We start from the raw sequence: 9,024 nt of genomic DNA, 5'->3' as shown, positions 1-9,024 counted from the left end.
ACAGTGAAGATGAATATTCTACCAAAAATACTCCTTTTGTTTCAAACAATACCTATAAAAACTTATTTGATGAACTAAACAAATCAATACTGAAATTTATTTGGCAAGGAAAATCAGCTAGAATAAAATTGAAAATGCTTCAAGAAGCGAAAGAAAATGGAGGATTTGGACTGCCAGGCTGGAATCTATACTACCAAGCAGCCATTCTAACATGGCTAAAAGAGTGGATAACTTTTAGAGATAGAAGATTACTATACCTAGAGGGACATGACCTACAACTTGGATGGCATGCCTCTCTATGGTACAGGAAAAATAAAACTCACAGATATTTTCAATATCACTACATAAGAAACGCACTTTTGCTAGAATGGGAAAAAATTAAAGCAAAAATCTATATGAAAATACCTGGATGGCTTTCAACAATGGAAGCATTTGTTCACCCAAACTTAATAAACTATGAGAAAATTGTGACTTATAAAGACATTTTGAATAAAGAGGGAAAATTAAAACATAGACAAGAATTAGAAGAACAGGGTATTGACCTATCATGGTGGGCATATCTGCAAATCCAAACGAGATATGAAAAAAATGTTAAAATATCTGGATTTTATAAAGAACAGATAGAATTTAATAAGACATTACTCACATCAGATGAAAAATAGATTAAGTATAAATATATGCTAAGTTTAAAGATGGAAAAAGAACAAGTTAAAGAAATAATGATAACATGGGCAAAGAATTTTGGACATAATATAGAACTAGAAAAATGGCAAAGCCTTTGGGAAAGAAATTCTAAAATAACAAAAGTGGTAGTGTACAAAGAAAATTTATATAAAATGTTCTATAGATGGCATTTAACACCCATGAGGTTAGCAAAAATGTTTAAAAATATATCAAGCAATTGCTGGAAATGTAAACAAAAACCAGGCACTTATTACCATCTTTGGTGGACATGCTCTAAAGCCAAAAGATTTTGGTTAAGAATACATACATGGTTAGAGAAAATGACAAAAAACATATAGAGTTTAAGCCAGAATTATTTTGTTAGGCATAATTGTAGGAAATTATGAGAAAGAGTGTGTATATTTAATTTTAATTGCAGCAAGAATTGTATTCTCTCAATATTGGAAAAATGAAGATCTACCAATGGAGGAAGTGTTAATTAAAAAATCTTAAGAGTGTGCAGAAATTGATAGATTGACATTGAAAATGTCAATAGTGTGAACAAAATCGTGTGAACAAAATGTAGGTGGCATCCCACCTACCAACCCTTTACATCAGGGGTCTTCAAACTTGGCCCTTTTGTGACTTGTGGACTTCAACTCCCAGAATTCCTCAGCCAGTGTCATTTGAAGACCACTTACATTGATCAGTATTCTTTCGATGAGAGAGTCTACAAAGCTGGTTCTATGAAAGCAGAGCTGATGACTCGAGCAAAAACCAGGGAACTTCTCTGGGAAAGGAGAGGTGGGAGATCACCCATATATGCTTCTGATAACTGCTCCTTGTTAGATCACAGGACAACAGCTTTTCATGGGCTTGAGCAGTGAGAGATCCCATCTTCACCCAGCTTGCTCTTAACTGTGGCTTGATACTTTTAAAAGACCCTTAATTTTTCAAGTCTCACTTTCTGGTCACTTATGGAAATTGCTTATTAACTGCATCTAACCTATTAAAGCCTTTTGGAAGGAAAAGTTTGAAAATGCCAGATCAGTATTCCTTTAATATTGTACAAAAGAAAAATAATAATTATATGCTTAAGAATATAAAGAAACTTAAATAAACAGCAAAAAGCTAAATAAGGTTTTGATCTTAGAAATACACTGAGACCAGGTAAAATTGGAATATGGAACTTTTACAATAAAATTTTGGAATTAATTATAAAGTACAAACAGCTTCTAGTGGTAAATAGTTTCTGTTTTGGATTTCATAAGATACAACATAGAGAAGCAATTTCAAGATTCCAAAAACTGGACACTAGAGGGAACTATAGATTTTAGGTAGAAGAAACACATGCAGCCCTGAAAGATGGTTAATACAGTAAAAATACTGAAGGAGATTTGAACAATAAAATAATAACCTCAATATCAACAATGTCAGGTGTGATGCTTTTTTCTATGGATAGACTGTGTCCATATGTTATTGAAGAAATGTGAGGTGTAAAACAAATTTTATCTGACAATATAGAAATGCTATTGAAAATGGATTTACAATTTTCTGGCCAAGAGAATGATTTAGAAAAGCATGTTTTTCTGGATATACAAATACTAGGGGTCTGTGGTTTTAAAATTTAAAAAGGAAATACAAATGACAGACCAAGAGAGTGACCTGGATATTTTTTTTCTTACAAATTACACAGGATTGCAGTTTTATGCAGTTTTCAAGAGGATTCTTAGCACAATTACAAGTAACAATCTGAAATCCTCATCAGGTTTGGAATTTGGAAACATAGAAAGGATTTCAGAGCCACAATTGTCCTATTTGTATTATACTGCATTTAAACATTTTCTAGCTCATAAGCAATTACTGAACTATTGCTTCCATTCTGTTATTAGTTTTATGAGAATTAGTGTAATGCTGAATTTTTAGAGTTCTTGCAATCCATTTATAAAGCTTCTATTTATATTTTCTGTAGTTATCTTTTCCTCTAAGAATTCCTAGTTATAGACTCACTTTTATAGCCTCCCTTTCCTCTTACCTCCTACAATTCCACTCAAACTTTAAAGAGTTATTATGATTTGAATGGAAGGTAAAATTTCAATTATGCTTTCCATTTTCTGCTATTCCAACTACTGTTCTGTTCCCTAAAGAAACAAAATACTCATTTTAAAAGGAGTTGAGTAGTAGATGGTAAGAAATTATTTGCAAATTTTTATTAAAGTTGCACAAAGCAATAACCTGTTCATTTTGCTGTTGCAAGGGTTGACAAGCATTATATTGACCATTATATTCCCAACAGCTGCCACTGAGAGAGAGAGATCTTAATCTTTTGTGAATATGCTATAGCTCTTGTCATAGTACTGTAATAACTAATTCTGCCAGTTAAGTACTCTGCAAAATAAGTATTATTAGTCCTGATTCTCCTGCTATTCAGTTTCACTGGATAATCCTAAATTCTACTCTTGTGAGGAAGATGGGAAAAGGTATCTACTTTTTCTATAACATTCACCTTTATTGAAGAAAACCTCCCAAATTCATTAAGTGTAGGCAATTCAACTATGCTATTATGAGAATTGTTCTAGTGTTGAATTTAAAAAATTACATACCGTACTTGATTTAATCTCATCAGTAGGAATGAGATTTGTTCCAGAAACCCTTTCCATTCTCAGATATCTGCTTTCTGAATACTGAATATTTGCTGTAAGATGCCCTCCATAACCTCTTTGGAGCAGAGATAATTAGGACCCCCACCATTCCTTTTAGAAGTTTAAGAATTGATTGATTGATTGATTGATTTAGGCAAGCACCAGCCTATTTATTCAGTAGCCACTACTGAATGCTTGCTTATATTTTATCCTACCCAGACTGCAGAGATCATTGAAATTTGGGCTAAATATTACTATAAGCAATATTTAAGGTGACCAACTTTTTTACAATGAAAAGGAGGACACAAATAAATTGAAGAAAAAATATCGTAAATAAAAGAAACATTTTATTCATTGCAACAATAATACAGACAACTTGCATATGCAAAGTTTGCTAGCCGGGTGTTTTGGCGTGCTCAGCAGCAATTCCTATTGGCTTTCGAAAGCCAATAGCAGGAGTAGCACAACTCATGCAAAAGTTGAAAAAAAACCCATCCAAAAAACCCATCCGGAACGCCGTTCTGAGTGTTCTATGAGGGGGAAAAAAGCCCTGCAGATTAGTTTTCAAATATCAAAAAGGAGGTCATGTAGGAGGACACTTTTCGAGGGAGGACAGAACTTACAAAAGGAGGACTGTCCTCCCTAAAGGAGGACGGTTGGTCACCTTACAATATTGAGCATCTTAAGATGTTATAACAGAAGTTACAATCTGAAAGAGATGGAGAGGAATGCAGTACTCGCTTCCACTCACATTTATTTCAACTCAAATAACCACTGTTAGGATTTCCTTGCAAAACATAAAGTGTGAATAAAAACAGTTGTTTGGTTTCCTATAAAATTTGGTTGGTCTACAAACTATAAATTTTCCTCTGATTAGAAATAAGAAAATTAATTATTATACTCTCACCCTTTGAACTACATTATCATTACTGATGTTTCTTCCAATAAACAAGCTTTTGACCTAGTTAACTTATTCAACATTAGGCTTTTTTTGCTCTGCTGCTGATATGGAATCTATGATGAGTGGCAGTCCAAGACTTGGCTTTGATTAACTATACGAAATTTTGTTTTAGTTATCTTGAATCATGGAAGTTACTAAGGAAAATCTTTCTGTAAAATATTCCTGATCACCCCACTAAGAATTTAACCTGTTAAGACTACAGATTATCTTTCCACCCTCTTTTCCACTTTTTACCTAATGGCTTGGTCAGTCAGCAGAACCATGATCACTGATACAAATAGGAGAGAATTCTCAATCTGTATGTTTTAACCATACATAAGGCCAAAACAGATAATTTCAAAATGATATATATTTTTGAAGAGATTTTTCTTTATTAACAAATATAAAAATATTCTAAACATGTTAACTTAAAAATCAGTCCTATACTGTTTAGCTTGCTTTCCTGCACCAGGTAATCATTTGCTAAGTTTAACTAGTCTTGGGAGTTAGTGGCAGGTGGTTGTAGCAGAGAGGCTTAATGGTTAAATGATTGTGGCAGGACTGGTTACCCGGACAACAGTAGGTTCAATACAAAAGGAGAAGTAGTTGTCTCACTAGGAAAACACAAGGATGCAACTCTCAGCAGGAACTAGAGAATAAAGAGAATGTAGAAGCCAGCTGGCAGCCATTTGACCTCAGGCAGGGTTGAATGAGAGAGAGGGTTTTTTTTTTCATAGAACTTGATGACAGTCCAGAAGTAAAAGCATCTGGATGGTGTTTAACTCCTTTTCATTTACATCTTAAGTCTAGTGGACATCCCTAGAGCATCATCTGGAACACTCCCATGTCTTGTCCTATTCAGATCTAGTCCATTTATGCAGTTCCTCCTCTGTACTTTGTTCAATGCAGTTCCATAAAAACTTTCTTGTGGTGCAAAATCATTATATATGTGGAATCAAGATGGCTTATTGAAGTCAAAAGGCTGTTCAAGAAAATTAACAAGTATGTAGGGCAATTCAGAGTTATCATTATTTAAAAATCTCTTTGATTATAATACAGTAAACTGGCCTCAAGTAATTTCATTCCATGATGAACTGAAGAGCTGCTGAGTTCAATCTATAGCACAAAATATGTATTTATCCTGTTTGGAGTTCCCCACCCACTTTCTTCACATCATCCACTAGTAGGAATGGAAGTGTTCACAGAGTGATGATTCCATTTATGTACCAAATGTCCATGCTATGGCCAAAGGATGCCAATGGGCAAGGCAAATGCCATAGATCAGGGCTTTTAAACCTTTTCACCCATTGTACCACTTTTAGGATATGGCAATATCCGAGTACCACCCGTCGCCTAGCAAGGTGTCAAAAACCTGATGACCCCCCCAAAAGGAAAAAAGTGATAAAGTATAGGTAGATCTCGACTTACAACAGTTCACTTAGTGACTTTTTGAAGTTACAATAGCACTGGAAAAAGTGCCCCCAAAGCACAGCCAAGCAAGACACCTGCCTTCCCACCTGGCGGCGCTCTTCCTCCTGTCTGAGGTTTTCATTGTTATGAGCATTTCTGTTGAGGATTGGCAGTGGGGTGGGGTGGGAGTGTTTAGTTTTTATTCCGTCTGCTGGATGGTTGCAGCAGGTTTTGGTCACTTCACATGACCCTGGGACACTGTGACTGTCATAAATATGAATCAGTTGCAAAGCATCTGAATGTAAATCACAAGACCCTGGAGATGCTGCAACATTCCAGCTGATCAGTGCTTCTTCAGGGCTCAGCAGAAGCGCCAGGATCAGTGCCGAGCTCCAGCTGGAGCCTGGCACTGATCCTGGTGCTTCCGCTGAGCCCTGACAGCCCTGCAGCTCCAACCGTCTCTCACTCAGGCTTGTGCAATGCTGCCACCGGTTCAGCTCATTCTCCTCCCCCGCTACCATTTTTCTAGGATGGTCGCGTACCACCTGCCAGGTGCCAATGTACCACAGGTGGTACCCGTACCACTGGTTGAAAAGCCCTGCCATAGATAACACAAATTATAGCAAGGTCTCATCTGAATCCAACCAAATTTTGTCAAGATTTAAATGGGTGTGCAGATAGAGAGGATATTTCATGGCTCTTTTCCTTTAAAAGTAAATCTTCTGGTTTACTTTCTATCCGCATCTTATTTCTGAATTAAGTTAATCTCTGAGGACAAACCTGGAAAGATTATCAAGGAAGATATGGATCTCTACTAAGGGTACCTATCCATGAAAAAAAATCTTTACTTGTTGTTGGGAAAGAGGAGTTAAATCTAATCTATGCAAAAGATACCTAGAGTTCTGTTGCCAAACATGTGGGAGTTTGGACTGGGCTTTCCATATTCATTTGATATCTTTAAAATATAAAAAAATATATCTGATAAACAATAGATTTTTAAATACCAGTATTTGCAAATAAAAATATTTTAACATTTCAGAGCAGCACCAGCATTTAAAATCAGTTTGGAATGAAAAAGAGTCTTTTAAGACCTGTTACAGACAGTAGAACAAAGGATCATAGAATATAATTCCAGAGAAATATGGTCAATACTGAAAAGATTTATTTCTTGTTGCCAATCTAATGCCAGATTGTCACAGTCCATTTAAGGCCCAGGTACACAAAAGTAGACAGTCATTATAATAGTTCCCTAATAAAAATTTCCAATATTTATGAATAGTGTTTGTATCCATATGTTTGAATAGTGTAGTAATTGTAATTATAGGAATTAGTCTTAGTTACATGTTCAGAGAAAATTCCTAATTGTAAAAGCAGACTGCATTGATATGCATAAGAAAGTCATGCAGTGTCTTTTCTAGGAAGGGTACAAGAAAAGATTGAATAAAAATATAGCAGGAATGCTATAGATATCTTAAAATACGAGCAAATCATACTGATAGATGTCGGTGCCTTTAAATTCATATGCTAATTCTTATAATATATTTCTTCCACTTATCTATATTCACACTTCATATATTCAGAAAATAGCAAGAATCTCAATTCTTTTTGACATAAAAAGAAAAGCCTTTCCTAATTGGAAAGGCTTGAAATTCATTGTAAGAAAAAATAATAGCTTCACAGAAGTAATTTTCATTAGAATTGTTACTGTAATCCTGACAAAATGTTAATCAGAATGCATCTCATTTTTAACGCATTTCGAGCAGTGCAATTGGAAATTAATCAGGTATTTATAAGTATATATAAGTAAAAATAGGCATAACATTAATAAAACAAAAGGAAATTCATACAAATTAGACTTTAGAATACTCCCCCCAAATACTGTAACAATACAATGGCTGAATATTTTGGAAAATCCATATGGCCGTAAAACAAATTCTAAAATGCTTTAACTAAAACATATTCTCTTAAACCAGTGGTTCTCAACCTTTTTAATGCCGCGACCCCCAACCGGTCGTAAGCCGAGGACTACTCAACCGGTTGTAAGCCGAGGACTACTCAACTGGTGCAGCACCGTTTGCAGAATGGGACTTTTGGCGGGCTCAGCAGGGCAGAGACAGCCTGGACAATTCCTATTGGCTTTTGAAAGCCAATAGAATTAGACTCTATTCAAAGAGTAATCGAGGAGATGAACTTTGGAGAAAAAATATTACAAGCTTTTGCTTCTATATATCAAAAACAAACGGCACAACTTATTGTTAATGGGGGTTTGTCAGAGGTTTTTACAATAGAAAAAGGTACAAGACAGGGATGTCCATTGTCACCGGTACTGTTTGTTTTAACTTTGGAAATTTTGTTGATTAAAATTCGAGAGTCGCAGGAAATAAAAGGAATAGAAGTCAACAAAAAAGAATATAAGTTAAGAGCTTTTGCAGATGATTTGGTGGTTACTTTGTCTCAACCTACCAATTCTATAGTAAAGCTACTACAACTGATTTACCAATATGGACGGGTTTCGGGTTTTAAAATTAATAATAATAAGACTAAAATATTATCTAAAAACATGACTAATTTGGATAAGCAGACTTTGGTTAATCTGACTGATTTTGAGATTGTAGACAAGATAAAATATTTGGGGGTTACCTTATCTGTTTCCAATGCAAAATTGTATAAAAATAATTATGAAAGGCTGTGGGTCAGGGTACAGAAAGACTTGAAGAATTGGGAGAAGTTACAGTTATCTCTTATGGGAAGAATTGCAGTGATTAAAATGAATGTTTTACCAAAATTTCTCTTCTTGTTTCAAATGCTACCTATTTTAAAGAATGAGCTTAATTTAAATGAATGGCAGAAAGGTATTAATACATTTATTTGGGCAGGGAAAAAACCAAGGGTAAAGCTTAAAATTATGCAAGACTTCCGTGAAAGAGGTGGACTCAAGGTACCGAATTTGAAATTATATTATGATGCTGTGGTTTTAACACTAATTAGTGATTGGGTAAATTTAACAAATGAAGAAATACTCCATTTGGAGGGTTGGGATTTACTTTTTGGATGGCATGCCTATCTAATTTTTAACAAAAAAGTGGATTGTGTTTTTAAATCTCATATTATAAGGATTTCTTTACTTCGGGTTTGGAGGAAATATTATAAAAGTGACTTTAAAATACCATTATGGGCTATACCTGGGCATGCGATAGAGGGGATAAGAAGAGGAGTTAAAATGGATAGGGTCTCTTATACACAATTACTTAGATGGGACGGTCAAAATTGGCAGTTAAGATCTTTGGAAGATTTAGTACATGAAAATATTACCTATTCTTGGTTTCAATATAGACAAATAGTGGATAGATGGAAGATGGATCGTAATAA

The sequence above is a fragment of the Crotalus tigris genome, unplaced genomic scaffold (assembly GCF_016545835.1).
Source record: "Crotalus tigris isolate CLP2741 ecotype Arizona unplaced genomic scaffold, ASM1654583v1 scf7180000017737.1785205, whole genome shotgun sequence".
NCBI classification, from domain to species: domain Eukaryota; kingdom Metazoa; phylum Chordata; class Lepidosauria; order Squamata; family Viperidae; genus Crotalus; species Crotalus tigris.
This window is presented reverse-complemented; position numbering follows the sequence as displayed.